The following is a 21,583-nucleotide window of genomic DNA, read 5'->3' as shown; positions in this document are numbered from 1 at the left end:
CAAGCACAGATCCTTCCTAAACTTATGCTGGATAAGCCATTTAAATCTATTTTTAAGTGCTTGACAAGAAAAAAGTTGTTTACTTGAAATGAAGCAGATTAATCTGTCTAGGACCAAGGGCATACAGGTAAGCCCTGACGTCCTGGTACTTAAGGACCAAGGACATACCTGTACGCCCTGGCCCCGTTAACGCTGTTTAAACTGTTCTCACGAGCTGAGAATGGGTTAAACCCGGTTGGTCCCAGTTGCTAGGGGCAGCCAGGACCCACGGCTTATGCTGGGCACCGCCGATTGGACCAATGCCTGGCAATAACCATGCGAGGTTAACGATGCCAGTTAGCCAAGTAGAGCTGATTGGGACATCCGCGGTGAAATTATGGGTCACGATCAGCTGACTGGACGACAGGAGGGTCCTCACCTGTCTCCTTGTTGTCCATTCGGCAATCTGCTGCTCCAAGCCTGCTCAGCAGGCTAGAGCAGCAGAGCACGAAGAACACTGATCAATGCTATGCTATGGCAAAGCATTGATCAGTGTAAGCAATCAAAAGATTGCATGTTGCTAAAAAAAAGTGTAAAAACAAAAGCTAATAGCAGTGAATTAACCCGTTCCCTTTTAAAAGTTTAAATCAACCCCCTTTTACAATTTTTTTAATAAAATAATGAAAAACTAAAAATAATCATATGTGGTACCGACGCATAAGTAAATCTCCGAACTATTAAATTATAAGGTTAGCAATGTACACATGCCACCTAATCCTTCTTCCCATACCACTGACAGGACCAGTGTGGCAAGGACTAGAAGAAGACAGGTGATTATATTACTCTTATATTTTTAAAGTGTGTCTGTCGTTGCCAAAACTTTTGATGTATATTAGTAATATACATTGATTACTTACAAAATGTGTATATTTTTGGGTGAAAAACTGCTGTCCCTGCAGCTATTGCCTGTGTGTCTATGTGGGGAGTCTAAATGCAGGAAGTGAGGGCAGACAAGCAGGGCTCTGTGCAGGCTCCTGGCTTGTCAATCATCCTTATGTGTGAGCTGAGGGTGTGTCACAGAGCCTCACTGCACAGAGCCCTGCTTGTCCTCAGTGTACAGAGCCCTGCTTGTCCTCCGTGCACAGAGCACTGTTTGTCCTCAGTGTACAGTGCCCTGCTTGTCCTCAGTGCACAGAGCCCTGCTTGTCCTCAGTACCCAGAGTCCTACTTGTCCTCAGTGCACAGAACCCTGCTTGTCCTCACTGCACAGAGTCCTGCTAGTCCTCAGTTTACAGAGCCCTGCTTGTCCTCAGTGTACAGAGCCTTGCTTTTCCTATGTGCACAGAGTCCTGCTTGTCCTCAGTGTACAGAGCCCTGCTTTTCCTATGTGCACAGAGCCCTGCTTGTCCTCAGTGTACAGATCCCTGCTTGTCCTCAGTGTACAGAGCCCTGCTTGTCCTCAGTGCACAGAGCCCTGCTTGTCCTCATTGTACAGAGCCCTGCTAGTCCTCACTGCATAGAGCCCTGCTTATACTCAGCGCACAGAGCCCTGCTTGTCCTAGGTGTACAGAGCCATGCTTGTCCTCAGTGCACAGAGCCCTGCTTGTCCTCAGTGTACAGAGCCCTGCTTGTCCTCAGTGTACAGAACCCTGCTTGTCCACCCACACTTCCTGTATTTGGACTTCTCACAGAGACACAAAGACACAGTACACTTTAAGGGGTTGTACAGAAATAGAGGTTGGTACATTAACAGTGTCACACCTTTACACATAGGGGGAGCTTTATCAAAACCTGTGCAGAGTGAAAGTTGACCAGTTACCCATAGAAATCATCAGATGGCTTCTTTAATTTCTAAAAAAAGGTCTCTATGTGCTTTTCTTCTGCACAGGTATTAATAAATGTCCCTCAAGTTGTGTATAGTTTTGCAGCAAAGTTATATTCATTTCAGTGGAGCCTTGATACAATACCAGACACTATGCATGATATTGTGCTATTTCTAAAAGAAAGCAGCCATATTGTTATAATCTTGTACAGCCCCTTTAGAATATAAATATGAAAACTGTATGCATGATAACAATAATATACATTTAAAATTCTGAAACAGTATAATACTTTATATGTAGAATATGCCATTTGTTTACACAGGTCAGGAAAGACCAGTGGGCAGTTTATTATAAAAGTTTAAATTACCCCACTTTTTCCTTTTTATTTCAAGTAAAATAATACCAACAAAGTTGCAGTCAGAGACTATAGAAATATCTTAACAAACTTTATTGAAGTAGTTTGTGGTTAAACCAGCTCACCCCTCGATTTACGCCAGCTGCGCCTGGACAAAGCTGAAGAGTAACTGTTACGCCGAGCGCTCCGGGTTCCCGCTCCTCCCCGGAGCGCTCGCTTCACCTCCTCCGCTGCAGCGCCCCGGTCACGTCCTCTGACCCGGGGCGCTGCGATCCTGCTGCTAGCCGGGATGCGATTCGCGATGCGGGTAGCGCCCGCTCGCGATGCGCACCCCGGCTCTCCTACCTGACTCGCTCCCCGTCTGTTCTGTCCCGGCGCGCGCGGCCCCGCTCCCTAGGGCGCGCGCGCGCCGGGTCTCTGCGATTTAAAGGGCCACTGCGCCGCTGATTGGCGCAGTGGTTCCAATTAGAGTTATCACCTGTGCACTCCCTATATTACCTCACTTCCCTTGCACTCCCTTGCCGGATCTTGTTGCCTTAGTGCCAGTGAAAGCGTTCCTTGTGTGTCCCTTGCCAGTGTTTCCAGACCTTCTGCCGTTGCCCCTGACTACGATCCTTGCTGCCTGCCCCGACCTTCTGCTACGTCCGACCTTGCTTCTGCCTACTCCCTTGTACCGCGCCTATCTTCAGCAGCCGGAGAGGTGAGCCGTTGCTAGTGGATACGACCTGGTCACTACCGCCGCAGCAAGACCATCCCGCTTTGCGGCGGGCTCTGGTGAAAACCAGTAGTGGCTTAGAACCGGTCCACTAGCACGGTCCACGCCAATCCCTCTCTGGCACAGAGGGTCCACTACCTGCCAGCCGGCATCGTGACAGTAGATCCGGCCATGGATCCCGCTGAAGTTCCTCTGCCAGTTGTCGCTGACCTCACCACGGTGGTCGCCCAGCAGTCACAACAGATTGCGCAACAAGGCCAACAGCTGTCTCAACTGACCGTTATGCTACAACAGTTGCTACCACAGCTTCAGCAGTCATCTCCTCCGCCAGCTCCTGCACCTCCTCCGCAGCGAGTGGCCGCTCCTGGGATACGCTTATCCTTGCCGGATAAGTTTGATGGGGACTCTAAGTTTTGCCGTGGCTTCCTTTCCCAATGTTCCCTGCATCTGGAGATGATGTCGGACCTGTTTCCCACTGAAAGGTCTAAGGTGGCTTTCGTAGTCAGTCTTCTGTCCGGAAAAGCCCTGTCATGGGCCACACCGCTCTGGGACCGCAATGACCCCGTCACTGCCTCAGTACACTCCTTCTTCTCGGAAATCCGAAGTGTCTTTGAGGAACCTGCCCGAGCCTCTTCTGCTGAGACTGCCCTGTTGAACCTGGTCCAGGGTAATTCTTCCGTTGGCGAGTATGCCGTACAATTCCGTACACTTGCTTCAGAATTGTCCTGGAATAATGAGGCCCTCTGCGCGACCTTCAAAAAAGGCCTATCCAGCAACATTAAAGATGTTCTGGCCGCACGAGAAATTCCTGCTCATCTACATGAACTTATTCACCTAGCCACTCGCATTGACATGCGTTTTTCTGAAAGGCGTCAGGAACTCCGCCAAGATATGGACTCTGTTCGCACGAGGCGTTTCGTCTCCTCGGCTCCTCTCTCCTCTGGTCCCCTGCAATCTGTTCCTGTGCCTCCCGCCGTGGAGGCTATGCAGGTCGACCGGTCTCGCCTGACACCTCAAGAGAGGACACGACGCCGTATGGAGAACCTCTGCCTGTACTGTGCTAGTACCGAACACTTCCTGAGGGATTGTCCTATCCGTCCTCCCCGCCTGGAAAGACGTACGCTGACTCCGCACAAAGCTGAGACAGTCCTTGATGTCTACTCTGCTTCTCCACGTCTTACTGTGCCTGTGCGGATGTCTGCTTCTGCCTTCTCCTTCTCTACAGTGGCCTTCTTGGACTCTGGTTCTGCAGGAAATTTTATTTTGGCCTCTCTCGTCAACAGGTTCAACATCCCAGTGACCAGTCTCGCCAGACCCCTCTACATCAATTGTGTAAATAATGAAAGATTGGACTGTACCATACGTTTCCGCACGGAGCCCCTTCTTATGAGCATCGGATCTCATCATGAGAGGATTGAACTTTTGGTCCTCCCCAATTGCACCTCGGAGATTCTCCTTGGACTTCCCTGGCTTCAACTTCATTCCCCAACCCTGGATTGGTCCACTGGGGAGATCAAGAGTTGGGGGTCCTCTTGTTCCAAGAACTGTCTAAAACCGGTTCCCAGTAACCCTTGCCGTAACTCTGTGGTTCCTCCAGTAACCGGTCTCCCCAAGGCCTATATGGACTTCGCGGATGTTTTCTGCAAAAAACAAGCTGAGACTCTACCTCCTCACAGGCCTTATGATTGCCCTATCGACCTCCTCCCGGGTACTACTCCACCCCGGGGCAGAATTTATCCTCTCTCTGCCCCAGAGACTCTTGCCATGTCCGAATACGTCCAGGAGAATCTAAAAAGGGGCTTTATCCGTAAATCCTCCTCTCCTGCCGGAGCCGGATTTTTCTTTGTCTCCAAAAAAGATGGCTCCCTACGTCCTTGCATTGACTACCGCGGTCTTAATAAAATCACGGTTAAGAACCGCTACCCCTTACCCCTCATCTCTGAACTCTTTGATCGCCTCCAAGGTGCCCACATCTTCACTAAATTGGACTTAAGAGGCGCCTATAACCTCATCCGCATCAGAGAGGGGGACGAGTGGAAAACGGCATTTAACACCAGAGATGGACACTTTGAGTATCTGGTCATGCCCTTTGGACTGTGCAATGCCCCTGCCGTCTTCCAAGACTTTGTCAATGAAATTTTTCGTGATCTATTATACTCCTGTGTTGTGGTATATCTGGACGATATCCTAATTTTTTCTGCCAATTTAGAGGAACACCGCCGGCATGTCCGTATGGTTCTTCAGAGACTTCGTGACAACCAACTCTATGCCAAAATTGAGAAATGTCTGTTTGAATGCCAATCTCTTCCTTTTCTAGGATATTTGGTCTCTGGCCAGGGACTACAGATGGATCCAGACAAACTCTCTGCCGTCTTAAATTGGCCACGCCCCTCCGGACTCCGTGCTATCCAACGCTTTTTGGGGTTCGCCAATTATTACAGGCAATTTATTCCACATTTTTCTACCATTGTGGCTCCTATCGTGGCTTTAACCAAGAAAAATGCTGATCCCAAGTCCTGGCCTCCTCAAGCAGAAGACTCCTTTAAACAACTCAAGTCTGCCTTTTCTTCGGCTCCCGTGCTCTCCAGACCTGACCCTTCCAAACCCTTCCTATTGGAGGTTGATGCCTCCTCAGTAGGAGCTGGAGCTGTTCTTCTACAAAAAAATCCTTCCGGGCATGCTGTCACTTGTGGTTTTTTCTCTAGGACCTTCTCTCCAGCGGAGAGGAACTACTCCATCGGGGATCGAGAACTTCTAGCCATTAAATTAGCACTTGAGGAATGGAGGCATCTGCTGGAGGGATCAAGATTTCCTGTTATTATCTACACCGACCACAAGAACCTCTCCTACCTCCAGTCGGCCCAACGGCTGAATCCTCGCCAGGCCCGGTGGTCTCTGTTCTTTGCCCGATTTAATTTTGAGATTCACTTTCGTCCTGCCGATAAGAACATTAGAGCCGATGCTCTCTCTCGTTCCTCGGATGCCTCAGAAGTTGATCTCCCTCCGCAACACATCATTCCACCTGACTGCCTGATCTCCACTTCTCCTGCCTCCATCAGACAGACTCCTCCAGGAAAGACCTTTGTTTCTCCACGCCAACGCCTCGGAATCCTCAAATGGGGTCACTCCTCCCATCTCGCAGGTCATGCGGGCATCAAGAAATCTGTGCAACTCATCTCCCGCTTCTATTGGTGGCCAACTCTGGAGACGGATGTTGGGGACTTTGTGCGAGCCTGCACTATCTGTGCCCGGGATAAGACTCCTCGCCAGAAGCCCGCTGGTTTTCTTCATCCTCTGCCTGTCCCCGAACAGCCTTGGTCTCTGATTGGTATGGATTTTATTACTGATTTACCCCCTTCCCGTGGCAACACCGTTATTTGGGTGGTCGTTGATCGATTCTCCAAAATGGCACATTTCATTCCTCTTCCTGGTCTTCCTTCTGCGCCTCAGTTGGCTAAACAATTTTTTGTACACATTTTTCGTCTTCACGGGTTGCCTACGCAGATTGTCTCGGATAGAGGGGTCCAATTCGTGTCTAAATTCTGGAGAGCTCTCTGTAAACAACTCAAGATTAAATTAAATTTTTCCTCTGCATATCATCCCCAGTCCAATGGACAAGTAGAAAGAATTAACCAGATCCTGGGTGATTATTTGCGACATTTTGTTTCCTCCCGCCAGGATGACTGGGCAGATCTCCTTCCATGGGCCGAATTCTCGTATAACTTCAGGGTCTCTGAATCTTCCTCCAAATCCCCATTTTTCGTGGTGTACGGCCGTCACCCTCTTCCCCCCCTCCCTACCCCCTTGCCCTCTGGTCTGCCCGCTGTGGATGAAATTTCTCGTGACCTTTCCATTATATGGAGAGAGACCCAAAATTCTCTCTTACAGGCTTCTTCACGCATGAAGAGGTTCGCGGATAAGAAAAGAAGAGCTCCCCCCGTTTTTTCCCCTGGAGACAAGGTATGGCTCTCCGCTAAATATGTCCGCTTCCGTGTCCCTAGCTACAAGTTGGGACCACGCTATCTTGGTCCTTTCAAAATTCTGTGTCAAATTAATCCTGTCTCTTATAAACTTCTTCTTCCTCCTTCTCTTCGTATCCCTAATGCCTTTCACGTCTCTCTTCTCAAACCACTCATCCTCAACCGTTTTTCTCCCAAATCTGTTCCTCCCACTCCTGTTTCCGGCTCCTCGGACGTCTTCTCGGTCAAGGAGATTTTGGCTGCCAAAAAGGTCAGAGGAAAAAATTTTTTTTTAGTAGACTGGGAGGGTTGTGGTCCTGAAGAGAGATCCTGGGAACCTGAGGACAACATCCTTGACAAAAGTCTGCTCCTCAGGTTCTCAGGCTCCAAGAACAGGGGGAGACCCAAGGGGGGGGGTACTGTTACGCCGAGCGCTCCGGGTTCCCGCTCCTCCCCGGAGCGCTCGCTTCACCTCCTCCGCTGCAGCGCCCCGGTCACGTCCTCTGACCCGGGGCGCTGCGATCCTGCTGCTAGCCGGGATGCGATTCGCGATGCGGGTAGCGCCCGCTCGCGATGCGCACCCCGGCTCTCCTACCTGACTCGCTCCCCGTCTGTTCTGTCCCGGCGCGCGCGGCCCCGCTCCCTAGGGCGCGCGCGCGCCGGGTCTCTGCGATTTAAAGGGCCACTGCGCCGCTGATTGGCGCAGTGGTTCCAATTAGAGTTATCACCTGTGCACTCCCTATATTACCTCACTTCCCTTGCACTCCCTTGCCGGATCTTGTTGCCTTAGTGCCAGTGAAAGCGTTCCTTGTGTGTCCCTTGCCAGTGTTTCCAGACCTTCTGCCGTTGCCCCTGACTACGATCCTTGCTGCCTGCCCCGACCTTCTGCTACGTCCGACCTTGCTTCTGCCTACTCCCTTGTACCGCGCCTATCTTCAGCAGCCAGAGAGGTGAGCCGTTGCTAGTGGATACGACCTGGTCACTACCGCCGCAGCAAGACCATCCCGCTTTGCGGCGGGCTCTGGTGAAAACCAGTAGTGGCTTAGAACCGGTCCACTAGCACGGTCCACGCCAATCCCTCTCTGGCACAGAGGGTCCACTACCTGCCAGCCGGCATCGTGACAGTAACGTGTAGAAGAGCAAGAAATATCCAGCCCGACAGGAGATCGAATGCATAGATTTATTATCGACACAGCAACATACAGGAAGGAGACCAGCAGTGATACGTTTCGATCGTCTAAGCGATCTTGGTCATACTGACACTGACACGCGTCACTGTTGGTCTCCTTCCTGTATGTTGATGTGTCGATAATAAATCTATGCATTTGAGCTCCTGCCGTGCTCGATATTTCTTGCTCTTCTACAACAAACTTTATTGAAATACAAAAAAATATTATAAAAAAATAAACATTAACCCCTTACCGCTATAGGACTAATGCACACATCCCAGCACCCGACATTTTCGCGCTGTGACGTATGCATACATCCTGACAATCTCCTGCTATGCCATGTGCAGCTCAGGAGATCAGATGCGGGCCCCGGCTATCAATCACAGCTGGGGTCCAGCTGCAGCTGCCGGGGCTGTGATCACGCCAGTCTGGGCAGCATTAACCCCATAGATGCCGTGGTCAATCCTGATCATGGAATCTATGGTGCTGACAGGGGCAGGGTGCTCCCCCTGCTCACCAACGGCGGTGCCACGATACGATCGCGGGTTGCTTTTGGTTGCTATGGCAGCAGGAGGTCAGATGATTACCTCATGTCTGCCTGCTGGATCGCACAGGCTGTAGTGTGTTCAGCTCATCAGGTCGTACTGTGCTGCAGTACAAATGTATTGCAGAATAGTATAACCTGTAAAAAGTTAAAAAAAATAATAATAAAAGTTTCTTCAATAAAAGTCTAAAGTGTTAAAAAATATTCCCCTTCCCCAATAAAAGCCCTATCATAACAATATACCTCAAATCATGGAGATACTGGGTATTGCCACGTCCGTAATGACGTGTAATATAAAGCTATAATGTAAACTATCCCGCACCGTGAACACTGTAAAAAAAAAAAAAAGGGGCAAAATTCATATAAGTATAGTTGTCCCACTAAAAAATAAGCCCTCACTCAATGGCGTCAGACAAAAAATAAAAAAGTTACTGCTGTCAGAAACTGATAACACAAAAAAGGGCAAAAAAGAATACTGCCTGGAAAAGGAAAAAGAACATAAAAAGCTGTGTACAATTCGTACCGACCCACAGAATAAATAGAACATCACTTTTACTGCACAGTGAACACCAAAAAAAAATTATTTAAAAAAATGGCCGACATTTTTTTTTTTTTCATTTTGGAGTTTTTTTTTTTATAAAAAATGTTGCATGTGTCAACAAAAATGCACCACTTATATAAAGTGCAATATGTCACAAAAAAACTATTTCAGATTCGCTCCACTCAGAAAAATCATTCTAAAGTTATTACCATTTAAAGAGACATATGTCAAATAAAAAAAAAACCAAAGCCCTTAAGGACTAAGGACGTATGCGTACATCTAAGCTCCCTGGTAGTTAAGGACGTACGCGTCTGTCCGTGGGAATTTCGGTCCCTGCCGCGCGTCGGGCAGCAGTCACCCCGCACAAATTGCCAGGGGGGTCATTTGCGCGGTGAATTCACACCGGCGATTTGCGCCGATTCCAGGTCATACGGGTTTATGGTGAACCGGTGACCCGGAAAATAAGGGGATCGGGGTTGTCCAAGACACCCACGATCCCCCTGAAGGGATAGGAGTGAGGTGGCAGGGGTGCCACACCTCCTATCCCTGCTATTGCTCATGTAGAAGCGACGACTAATAGCAGATAGGGGGCTGGGGGGGTTAACTTTCGGTTTCCCTGTTCTGCCCACCCACAATAGGCGGGGCAGAGCGGGGAAACCGAAAGAGGACCGGCACCGAAGATCCACATACCCATTCCGCGGCAGCGGGCGTTGATCGGCGGGCGGCGATGTCATGCGGCTGTCACCCTGGATCCTACGGAATCTGGTGAGTTGCCTAGCAACATCTGGAGGGCTACAGTCTGAGACCACTATAAAGTGGTCTCTAAACTGTAGCCCTCCAGATGTTGCAAAACTACAACTCCCAGCATGCCCAGACAGCTGTTTGATGTTTGGGCATGCTGGGATTTGTAGTTTTGAAACAGATGAAGGGCTACAGTTTGGAGATCACTGTGCAGTGATCTCTAAACTGTTGCCCTCTAGATCTTGCAAAACTACAAATCCCAGCATGCCCACACAGCAAACAGCTGTCTTGGCATGCTGGGAGTTGTAGTTGCGTACCTCCAACTGTTGTATAACTGCATCTCCATGCCCTTCGGTGATAAGTACATGCTGGGAGTTGTAGTTTTGCAACAGCTGGAGGCACACAAATACTGAGTAAGGTAACATAAGCTGAAGGTTTTCCAACCAGTGTGCCTCCAGCTGTTGCAAAAGTCCAACTCCCAACATGCACGGTCTGTCAGTACATGCTTTGAGTTGTAGTTTTGAAACAGCTGGAGGCTTGCCCCACCATGTGAATGTACAGGGTACATTCACACTGGTGGGTTTACAGTAAGTTTCCTGCTTCAAGTATGGGGCTGGGGCAAATTTTTTGCTGCAGCAAAAACTCCTAGTGGGAAACTCACCGTAATCCTCTGTCTGTGTGAATGTACCCTAAAAGCACTACACTACACTAACACATAATAAAACACTACATATACACCCCCTTACACTGTCACCCCCCCTTCCCCATAAAAATGAAACATTTATTGTACGGCAGTGTTTCCAAAACGGAGCCTCCAGCTATTGCAAAACAACAACTCCCAGCATTTCCGGACAGCCACTGACTGTCCAGGCATGCTGGGAGTTTAGCAACAGTTGGAGGCACCCTGTTTGGGAATCACTGGCGTAGAATACCCCTATGTCCACCCCTTTGCAATCCCTAATTTATTCCCCAAATGCGCATGGCGCTCTCTCACTTTAGAGCCCTGTCGTATTTCAAGGAAACAGTTTAGGGCCATTTCCGTACTTGGGAGAAATTGCACTACACATTTTGGGGGGCTTTTTCTCCTTTAACACATTATGAAAAGGAAAAGTTGGGGTCTACACCAGCCTGTTGGTGTAAAAAAAAAAATGTACACTAACATGCCAGTGTTGTCCCATACTTTTTATTTTCACAAGAGGTAAAAGGAAAAAAAGACCCCCAAAATTTGTAACGCAATTTCTCCTGAGTATGGAAATACCCCATATGTGGGCATAAAATGCTCTGTGAGCGCACAACAAGGCTCAGGAGGGAGAGTGCACTAGGAAAATTTGAGGCTGTTCTGACATAAATGCAAACAAATAAATACCCACATGTGACCCCATTTTGGAAACTGCACCCCTCACGGAAACTAACAAGGGGTATATTGAGCATTTACACCCCACAGATGTTTGATGAATTTTTGTTAAAGTTGGATGGGAAAATGAAAAAAAAAAATCCACTAAAAGGCTGGTGTTACCCTAAATTTTTCATTTTCACAAGGGAAAAATGGGAAAATAGCTCCCCAAAAATTGTAATCCCATTTCTTCTGAATAATAACATATCCCATATGTGGGTGTAAAGTGCTCTGTGGGCAAACTACGATGCTCAGAGGAGAAAGAGCGCCATTGGGCTTTTGAAGAGAAAATTTGTCCAGAGCTGAAGGCCACGTGTGTTTACAAAGCCCCCATAGTGCCAGAACGATGGAACCCCCCACATGTGACTCCATTTTGGAAACTACACCCCTCATATAATGTGTTAAGGGGTACAGTGAGTATTTACACCCCACAGGTGTCTGACAGATGTTTGGAATAGTGGTCCGTGAAAATGAAAAATGTAATTTTTCATTTGCACAGCCCCCTGTTCCAAAGATCTGTCAAACGCCAGTGGGGTGTAAATGCTCACTGCACCCCTTATTAAATTCTGTGAGGGGTGTAGTTTCACATATAGTTTCACATGTGGGGGGTCCAGTGTTCTGACACCACGGGGGGGGGGGGGGGGGCTTTGTAAACGCACATGGCCGCTGACTTCCATTCCAAACAAATTCTCTTTCCAAAAGCTCAATGGCACTCCTCCTCTTCTAAGCAATGTAGTTCGCCCACAGAGCACTTCACGTCCACACATGGGGTATTTCCATGCTCAGAAGAAATGGGGTTACAAATTTTGTGGGTCATTTTCTCCTATTACCCTTTGTAAAAAATTTTAATTTTGTGAAAAAAAATGCATTTTTGTGAAAAAAAATTTTTTTTTCATTTACACATCCAACTTTAACAAAAAGTTGTGAAATACCTGTTAGGTGTTAAGGCTCACTGTACCCCTTGTTACGTTCCTTGAGGGGTTTAGTTTCCAAAATAGTATGCCATGTGTTATTTTTTTTTTTTTTTGCTGTTCTGGGACCATAGGGGCTTCCTAAATGCGACATGCCCCCAAAATGTATTTCAAAAAATTTGCTTTCCAAAAGCCAAATGTGACTCCTTCTCTTCTGAGCATTGTAGTTTGCCCGCAGAGCATTTTACTTCCTAACATGGGGTATTTCCATACTCAGAAGAGATGCGGTTACAAATTTTTTGGAGGGCATTTTCTCCAATTACCCTTTATAAAAATGGTAAATTTGGGGGGGAAAATTAAATTTTTTTTTTTCATTTACACATCCAACTTTAACAAAAACTCATCAAACTCATAAAACACCACGTGCCTTGAGGGGTGTAGTTTCCAAAATGGTATGCCATGTGTGTGTGTGGGGGGGGATTCTGCTGTTCTGGCACCATAGGGGCTTCCTAAATGTGACATGCCCCCTAAAAACCATTTCAGAAAAACTCACTCTCCAAAATCCCATTGTCGCTCCTTCCCTTCTGAGCCCTCTACTGTGCCCGCCGAACACTTGACATACACATATGAGGTATTTCCTTACTCGAGAGAAATTTGGTTGCACATTTTGAGAGGATTTTTCTCTTTTTACCCCTTGTAAAAATTCAACAACTGGGTCTACAAGAACATGTCTTCCAAAAGTAAAAACATGTCAACCTTATGATGCAATCATTAAGTAGACATATTGCATTTGTGAATCAAAATATAATTTATTTGGAATGTCTATCTTCCTTACAAGCAGAGAGCTTCAAGGTTAGAAAAATGCTAAATTTTCACCAAGAAATGATGCAATTATTGAAAAATTTTACCACTAACATAAAAGTAGAATATGTCATGAAAAAACACTCTCGGAATCAGAATGAAAGGTAAAAGCATCCCAGAGTTATTAATGCTTAAAGTGAAAGTGGTCAGATGTGCACAAAACGCTCTGGTCCTGCAGTGAAAATTGGACTGGTCCTTAAGGGTTTAAGAACCCAGGGCAAACCTGTACGCCTGTGGGAATTCCGGTCCCCACCGCTCACCGGGTGGGGATCGGACCGGGATACCTGCTGAAATCACTCAGCAGACATCCCGTGCAAACCCCTGGGGGTTGGGAGTCCTAAGACCCCCACCATGTTAGTGATCGCTGCAATTCCAATCTGCAGCGATTCCGTGTTATATGGGTCTTTGGTGACACAGAAAATAAGGGGGATCTGGGGTGTCCAAGACACCCCCTATCCCCCTGGAGGGATAGGAGTGAGGTGGCAGGGGTGCCACCCCTCCTATCCCTGCTATTGGTCGGTCAGAAGCGACTGACCAATAGCAGATCAGGGACAGGGGATTTAAAGTTCGGTTCCCCACTCTGCCCACCCACTGTAGTCTGGGCAGAGTGGGGGAACCGGGGTTGACCAGCGCCGGAGGTCACCGGAGGTCACTTACCGGCAGCGATCGTCGGCGATGAGGTGCGGCTCCCTGGTGCGGAGATCCTACGGAAGCCGGTGAGTTGTTGCCTAGCAACATCTGGGGGGTTACAGATTGGAGACCACTATACAGTGGTCTATAAACTGTAGCCCTCCAGATGTTGCAAAACTACAACTTCCAGCATGCCCAGAAAGCTGTCTGCTGTTTGGGCATGCTGGGATTTGTAGTTTTGCAAGAGTTAGTGGGGTACAGTTTGGAGATCACTGTGCAGTGGTCTCTAAACTGTGGCCCTCTAGATCTTGCAAAACTACAACTCTCTGCATGCCCACACAGCAGTTTGCTGTCTGGGCATGCTGGGATTTGTAGTTTTGCAAAATATGGAGGTGGTTTCTAAACAGTAGCCCTCTAAATCTTATAAAACTACAACCAGTTGCTTAACTTCACCTCCCAGCATGCCCTTCGGTTATCAGTACATGCTGGGAGTTGTAGTTTTGCAACAGCTGGAGGCACACTGGTCAGAAAATACCTAGTTAGGTAACAGAACCTAACTGAAGGTTGTCAAACCAGTGTGTCTCCAGCTGTTGCAAAACTACAACTCCCAGCATGCATAGACTAAAACTGCTATCGGGAAACTCACCGTAAACCCGCCCGTGTGAATGCAGCCTAAAAACACTACGCTATGATACGCTAACACATAATGAAGGGTAAAACACTACATTTAAACCCTCTTACACTGCCCCCCTCCCCAATAAAAATGAAAAATGTATCGTACGGCAGTGTTTCCAAAACGGAGCCTCCAGCTGTTGCAAAACAACAACTCCCAGCCTTTCCGGACAGCCACTGACTGTCCAGGAATATTGGGAGTTTAGCATGCGCTGGAGGCACCCTATTTGGGAATCGCTGGCGTAGATTACCCCTATGTCCACCCCTATGCAATCCCTAATATAGTCCTCAAATGTGCATGGCGCTCTCTCACTTCGGAGCCCTGTCGCATTTCAAGGCAACAGTTAAGGGCCACATATGGGGTATTTCCATACTCGGGAGCAATTGCATTACAAATTTTGGGGGGGGGGGCTATTTCTCCTTTTACCCTTATGGAAAGGAAAAGTTGGGGTCTACACCAGCCTGTTATTGTAAAAAATAAAAAATGTTACACTAACATGCTGGTGTTGCCCCAAACTTTTCATTTTCACATGAGGTAAAAGGAGATAAAAGGCCACCAAAATATGTAACACAATTTCTCCTGAGTACGGAAATACCCCATATGTGGGCGTAAAATGCTCTGCGGACGCACAGCAAGGCTAAGGAGTGAGAGTGCACTATGTACATTTGAGGCCTAAATTGGTAATTTGCACAGGGGTGGCTGATTTTACAGCAGTTCTGACATAAACACAAAAAAAATTAATACGTGTGATCCCACTTCGGAAACTACACCCCTCATGGAACATAACAAGGGGTATAGTGAGGCTTAACACCCCACAGGTGATTGACGAATATTCGTTAAAGTTGGATGGGAAAACAGAAAAAAAAAGTTTTTAACTAAAATGCTGATGTTACCCTAAATTTTTCATTTTCACAAGGGAAAATAGGAAAGATGCCCCACGAAATTTGTAACCCCATTCTGAGTAAGAGCATACATCATATGTGGATGTAAAGTGCTCTGCGGGAGAACTACAATGCTCAGAAGAGAAGGAGCGCCATTGGGCTTTTGGAGAGAAGGCCATGTGTGTTTACATAGCCCATGTGGTGCCAAAACAATGCACCCCCCCCCACATGTGACCCCATTTTGGAAATGACACCCCTCACGGAATGTAATCGGGGGTGCAGTGAGCATTTACACAATTCTCTGACAGATTTTTGGAACAGTGGTCCGTGAAAATTTAAAATTTTATTTTTTATTTGCACAGCCCACTGTTCCAAAGATTTGTCAAACACCAGTGGGGTGTAAATGCTCACTGCAACCCTTATAAATTCTGTGAGGGCGCAGTTTCCAAAATGGGGTCTCGTGGGGGGTCAATTGTTCTGGCATCACGGGGGGGGGGGGGGGGCTTTGTAAACGCACATGGCCATCGACTTCCATTCCAAACAAATTCTCTCTCCAAAAGCTCAAAAGCTCCTTCTCTCCTGAGCATTGTAGTGCACCAGCAGAGCACTTGATGTCCACACATGGGGTATTTCCATACCAAATGAGGTTACAAATTTGGAGGAGCATTTTCCCCTATTACCCCTTGTAAAAATGTAAAATTTGGGGAAAAAACTGCATTTTCATTTACACATCCGACTTTAATGAAAAGGCATCAAACTCCTGTGGGATGTTAAGGCTCACTGTACCCCTGGTTACGTTCCTTGAGGGGGTGTAGTTTCCAAAATAGTGTGACAAGTAGGGTGTTTTTTGCTGCTATGGCACCTTTGGGGCTTTCTAAATGCGACATGCCCCCCCAAAACCATTTCAGCAAAATTCTCTCTCCAAAAGTCAAATGTGGCTCCTTCTTTTCTGAGCATTGTAGTGCACCAGCTGAGCACATGAAATCCACATACTTGGTATTTCCATACTCAGAAGAAATGGGGTTACAAATTTTGGGGGGCATTTTCTCCTATTACCTCTTGTAAAAATGGTAAAATTTGGGGGGGAAAAACTGCATTTTAGCATTTATAGGATGGTAAGGAGGCAGGTAAGGGCCCTCCCGCCATCCACTTAGCTGATCAGGACTCCACACTTTTGCTGTGGATGCCTCGATCAACGCCGCAGAGCAGCAGTTTCTAAAGGGTTAATGGGCAATGTCCACCATGACCGTGAGTCCTGGGTGCTGATGGCAACCGAGAGCCACAGGGTACAAAGCGTGCTCAGCTCATGAGCATGCCTCAATCTATGATAACGGGACAAGGGCATACAGGTATGCCCTTGGTCCTTAAGAGGTAAAATATTGAAACAAAGTACATGCTAAATCAAATCCCAAGGGCATCCAAAAGAAATTGATGTTAAATGGAGAATATGTGCTAAATTTCAGCCTAGTAGACGCTGCTGATTTTTAAAGAATTTATTTGCAAATTATGGTGGAAAATAAGTATTTGGTCAATGACAAAAGTTCATCTCAATACTTTGTTATATACCCTTTGTCGTCAATGACAGAGGTCAAACGTTTTCTGTAAGTCTTCACAAGGTTTTCACGCACTGTTGCTGTTATTTTGGCCCATTCCTCCTTGCAGATCTCCTTTAGGGCAGTGATGTTTTGGAGCTGTCGCTGGGAAACATGGACTTTCAACTCCCTCCAAAGGTTTTCTATGTGGTTGAGATCTGGAGAATGGCTAGGCCACTCCAGGACCGTGAAATACTTTTTACAAAGCCACTCCTTCATTGTCTGGGCGGTTTGTTTGGGATCAATGTCATGCTGAAAGACCCAGCCACGCTTCATCTTCAATGCCCTAGCTGATGGAAGGAGGTTTCCACTCCTAATCTCACGATACATGGTCCCATTCTTTCTTTCCTCTACATGAATAAGTCGTCCTGGTCCCTTAGCAGAAAAACTGCCCTAAAGCATGATGTTTCCACCCCCATGCTTCACTGTAGGTATGGCGTTCTTTAGAAGCAACTCAGCATTCTTTCTCCTCCAAAGATGGTGAGTTGAGTTTTTACCAAAAAGTTCTACTTTGGTTTCATCTGGCCATGTGACATTCTCCCAATACTCTTCTGGATCATCCAAATCTACCAAACTTCAGACAGGCCTGGACATGTACTGGCTTAAGCAGGGGGACATGCATGGCCCTGCATGATTTGAGTCCCTGGTGGCGTAGTGTGTTACTGATGGTAGCTTTTGTTACTTTGGTCCCAGTTCTCGGGAAGTCATTCACTAGGCCTCCCCTTGTGGGTCTGGGATTTTTGCTCACAGTTCTTGTGATCATTTTGACACCATGGGGTGAGATCTTGCATGGAGCCCCAGATCGAAGGGAATTATCAGTGGTCTTGTATGCCTTACATTTTCTAATAATTGCTCACACAGTTGATTTCTTCACACCAAGCTGCTTGCCTATTGCAGATTCAGTCTTCCCAGCCTGGTGTAGGTCTACAATTTTGTTTCTGGTGTCATTCGACAGCTCTTTGGTCTTGGCCATAGTGGAGTTTGGAGTGTGTCTGTTTGAGGTTGTGGACAGGTGTCTTTTATACTGATAACATGTTCAAACAGGTGCAATTAATACAGGTAATGAGTGGAGGACAGAGGAGACTCTTAAAGAAGAAGTTACAGGTCTGTGAGAGCCAGAAATCTTGCTTGTTTGTAGGTGACCAAATACTTATTTTCCACTATAATTTGCAACTAAATTCTTTAACAATCAGACAATGTGATTTTATGGATTTATTTCTCATTATGTCTCTCATAGTTGAGGTATACCTGTGATGAAAATTACAGGCCTCTCTCATCTTTTTAAGTGGGAGAACTTGCACAACAGGTGGCTGGCTAAATCCTTTTTTGCCCTACTGTATCCACTTTGCAGCTGACTGCATACAGTGCTCTTGAAAGTAGTGTGGATCTAGAATACATGAGTAATATGTATTTTATAAAGTATATGAGAAATGTTTCATTTTACAGAGATTAAACTTGATTTACATAATACTGGACAAACCCATAATAGGAACATTCAGTGTAGAAAATACACACTAAGAAAAATGCCAGGCAATACCATCCTCCACAGCCTCCTCTGTTTTGATACCAATGTTTTCTCATGTTACAAAAAAAATCTGTTAGAAAGAGATAAGGAATTCTTCAGTCTCAAGAAATTGCTCTTCACTCCTCACAAACCTTCTCTAGATGTACGGCAGCTGGATGCAGAAGATTCTCCTTATACTGTTCTATCTGCAGTAGCAGTCCATGAATGCTAAGAAATCACAAGAAAAATTGTGGTCTGCATTACAGCCCCTCAAAACATGAAGTCCCACCTCCCTTGATACGGCCTTTTTTATTTTTCATGTGCAATAAAATCTATCAATTTATATCATCCCTTATCCGGGCCTGATTTATGTCCTACCCTGGGCTAACCGGCAACTTTGAGGAGAGTGCCCGAACGCACCGATGCTTTCTGCTGTAATGCAGACCACAGTTTTTCCTATTTCCGAGACCGTCTAGGATCACTCCAAGACGGGGAAGGTGTCGTGGCAGCACTCTTGGATCTTATAATAAGCTACATGGTGTTTTACCCGCAGTACAACACCAAAAGGGGAACAGAATTGTCTCCCTATGCACTACACCCACGGTTGCTAGGAGTAACTGCACATTGTCACACTCTCTCTGTTTCTCCTTTTTCTACAGTTATTACACAAGAAATCACAAGAGTAACATTACTATGTGTAATAAACTATAATGTCCCTATATGATGTGACAGCCTCAGGAGATAACTCACCTTGCTGCTTCTTAAATTTCCAAATGCCTATGCTTGTCCTTCCACTCAGACTATAGGGATTTATTACTTAATAATATACAATTTACACATAACTAGAATTTAATATAACAAGTCAGTGGATGATCTGAAGCATTACTATATGGTGCTGCAGGCTGTTCTGATCTTGTGTATATTTAGCTCTTCATTCATTTCAATAAGTACATATAGCATTTTTCATAGAGAACTGTCAATCCATATAGGTTCTCTATGTAATATTATAAATACAGTCCCAGATTATGTTACTACCCCTTCCCTCTTTGGCGATTTTTCATTTTTGCACTTTTGTTTTTTCCTCCTCACCTTCTAAAAACCATAACACTTTCAATTTTCCACCTAAAAATCCATAGGAGGGCTTTTTCTTTGTGCCAACAATTTTATTTTATAATACTATTAATAATTTCACCAAAAAATCTACGGCAAAACCAGAAAAAAATTATTTGTGAGACAAAATTGAAAATAAAAAAAAGAAAGCCATTTTGTATATATATATATATATATATATATATATATATATATATATATATATTTTTTTTTTTTTTTTTTATATATTTTTTTATTTTTATAAAGAAAAAGGACTTACAATGGTAATATACAAAAAGATATTCCATTTACACATTTTTAAAACCCCTACACCCGCCCAGCCCCCCACCCTGCTCCTGGAGGAAAAAAAAAAAGGAAAGACCACCCCACGTTTCTCATTTCCATTTCTGCCACAACCTGTCGCATGTGTTCAGGGCTTTTTTCGAGTTACATTTCCTAGCCCTGAGTTGTTCATATCTAACTGTGAGGGCAGCCAAGTTGCGCCAAGCCTTAAAAGAAGGATTCGTATTTGACATCCAAACTCTAAGAATAATAACTTTAGCAATCATAAACAGTCTCAATAGGGCCACTCTGTTTGGTCCTGTACCTATCCCACCAAGAATTACCTGGACAAAAGAGGGGTCATATTCTAGTGGTAAATAGTCAAGCTTCTTTAAGTATGTAAAAATTTCACCCCAAAAAACTCGAACTTCCTGACAACTCCATATAAGATGCACAAAATCTGCTGCAGGTTCCCCACATCTTGGGCAACAATCGTCCTCTCTACAACCCATGCGCTTCATCGTTGAGGGGGTATAATATATTTTGAGTAAGATATTAATTTGCATCATTTTAACATTGGCCGAAAGTGATACGTTGCCAATTCCACTCATCATGCCATGCCAGTCTTCATAAGATATAGGCCCTAGCTCCCTCTCCCATTTATTCCTCAGATAGGTCTTGTGTCTTGCCTCATTTAACCCTTTCAATGTATTATATATACCAACCATAGATTTCCTACCTGTGGGTCTTAACAAAATCTGATCAATCGCCAAATTACCTTCCACTACGAGCAATGCCCTATTCTTTATACGCAAGTCAATCCATTGAAGTTGAATGTAGTGGAATTCATCGTTTGGTTTCAACAACCCATCTGATTGGAGCTCTTGAAAGCTACGCAGCTTCCCCTGATTGAAAATCTGTGAGACAAATTTTATATTGTGTTTAAACTAAAATCCAGTATCCCCCCAGCCCATCGTTACCCCAAAATGGGGAAAACGGCAGGCTAGAGCCAACCCCACATAATTTTCTCAGCAATTCCCAAATCTTATTAATCAAGTGATTGTACGAATAGTTACTATTCTTCGTGTTTAATTTTTTGTAACGTAATTCTAAAATTTCAAAAGGTGTATAATTCACAAGGAGGTTCCTATCAACCCCCCATAGATATATGTGTAAAGAATCATTTTTTTTCAGTGAGTCAAGGTGCCTAGCCAAAAAGTACAACCTAAAATCCGGCAAAGAAAACCCACCGTCACTCATATCAAGTATCATGTTTGCATATTTCAAACTTGCCCTTTTCCGACCCCAAATAAATGTATTTAAAATCCCCTCAATATTTTTAAACCATCTCTGTGCAATCCAAATGGGAGAGGAGTTCAGTATGAAAAGTACCTGCAGGAGAATTATCATTTTAATGATTGTCATTCTGTCTACCCTTGATAGAGGGAGTTTGGCCAAAATGCCACATTTACTTTGTATTTTATTTCCTAATCGGATCTAAATTGAATTTCTTAAAGTCTTCCACACGTTTCGATATTTCAATTCCCAAATATTGGAATGATTGATCGTTCGGGACAGTGTCGAGTAGAGCCTGTCCTAGATCTTCCTGATCCCCTAATGGCATATGCCTAGACTTTGACCAGTTAATCTCCAGTCCTGAGAGCCTGCCGTAATGCTCAATTAGCTCGATCAATATGGAAATGCTTTCGCAAGGGTTCTCTAAAAAAATTAAAATATCGTCAGCATACAGCGCCACGCGGTCTGCCTCCCCTCTTAATTCGAACCCTTTCAACTCGGGATGAGACCTAATGGCCACTGCCAGGGGCTCTATTTAAATGGAAAATAACAAGGGGGACAGGGGGAAACCCTGCCGTGTCCCTCTTGTTAAAAGAACGGGTGGTGATAATCCATCTGCAATTTTAATTCTTGCGGAGGGAGAGC

The sequence above is a fragment of the Hyla sarda genome, chromosome 5, assembly GCF_029499605.1.
Source record: "Hyla sarda isolate aHylSar1 chromosome 5, aHylSar1.hap1, whole genome shotgun sequence".
Classification (NCBI taxonomy): Eukaryota; Metazoa; Chordata; class Amphibia; order Anura; family Hylidae; genus Hyla; species Hyla sarda.
The sequence above is the reverse complement of the archived record's forward strand: the minus strand, read 5'-3'. Positions refer to the sequence as shown.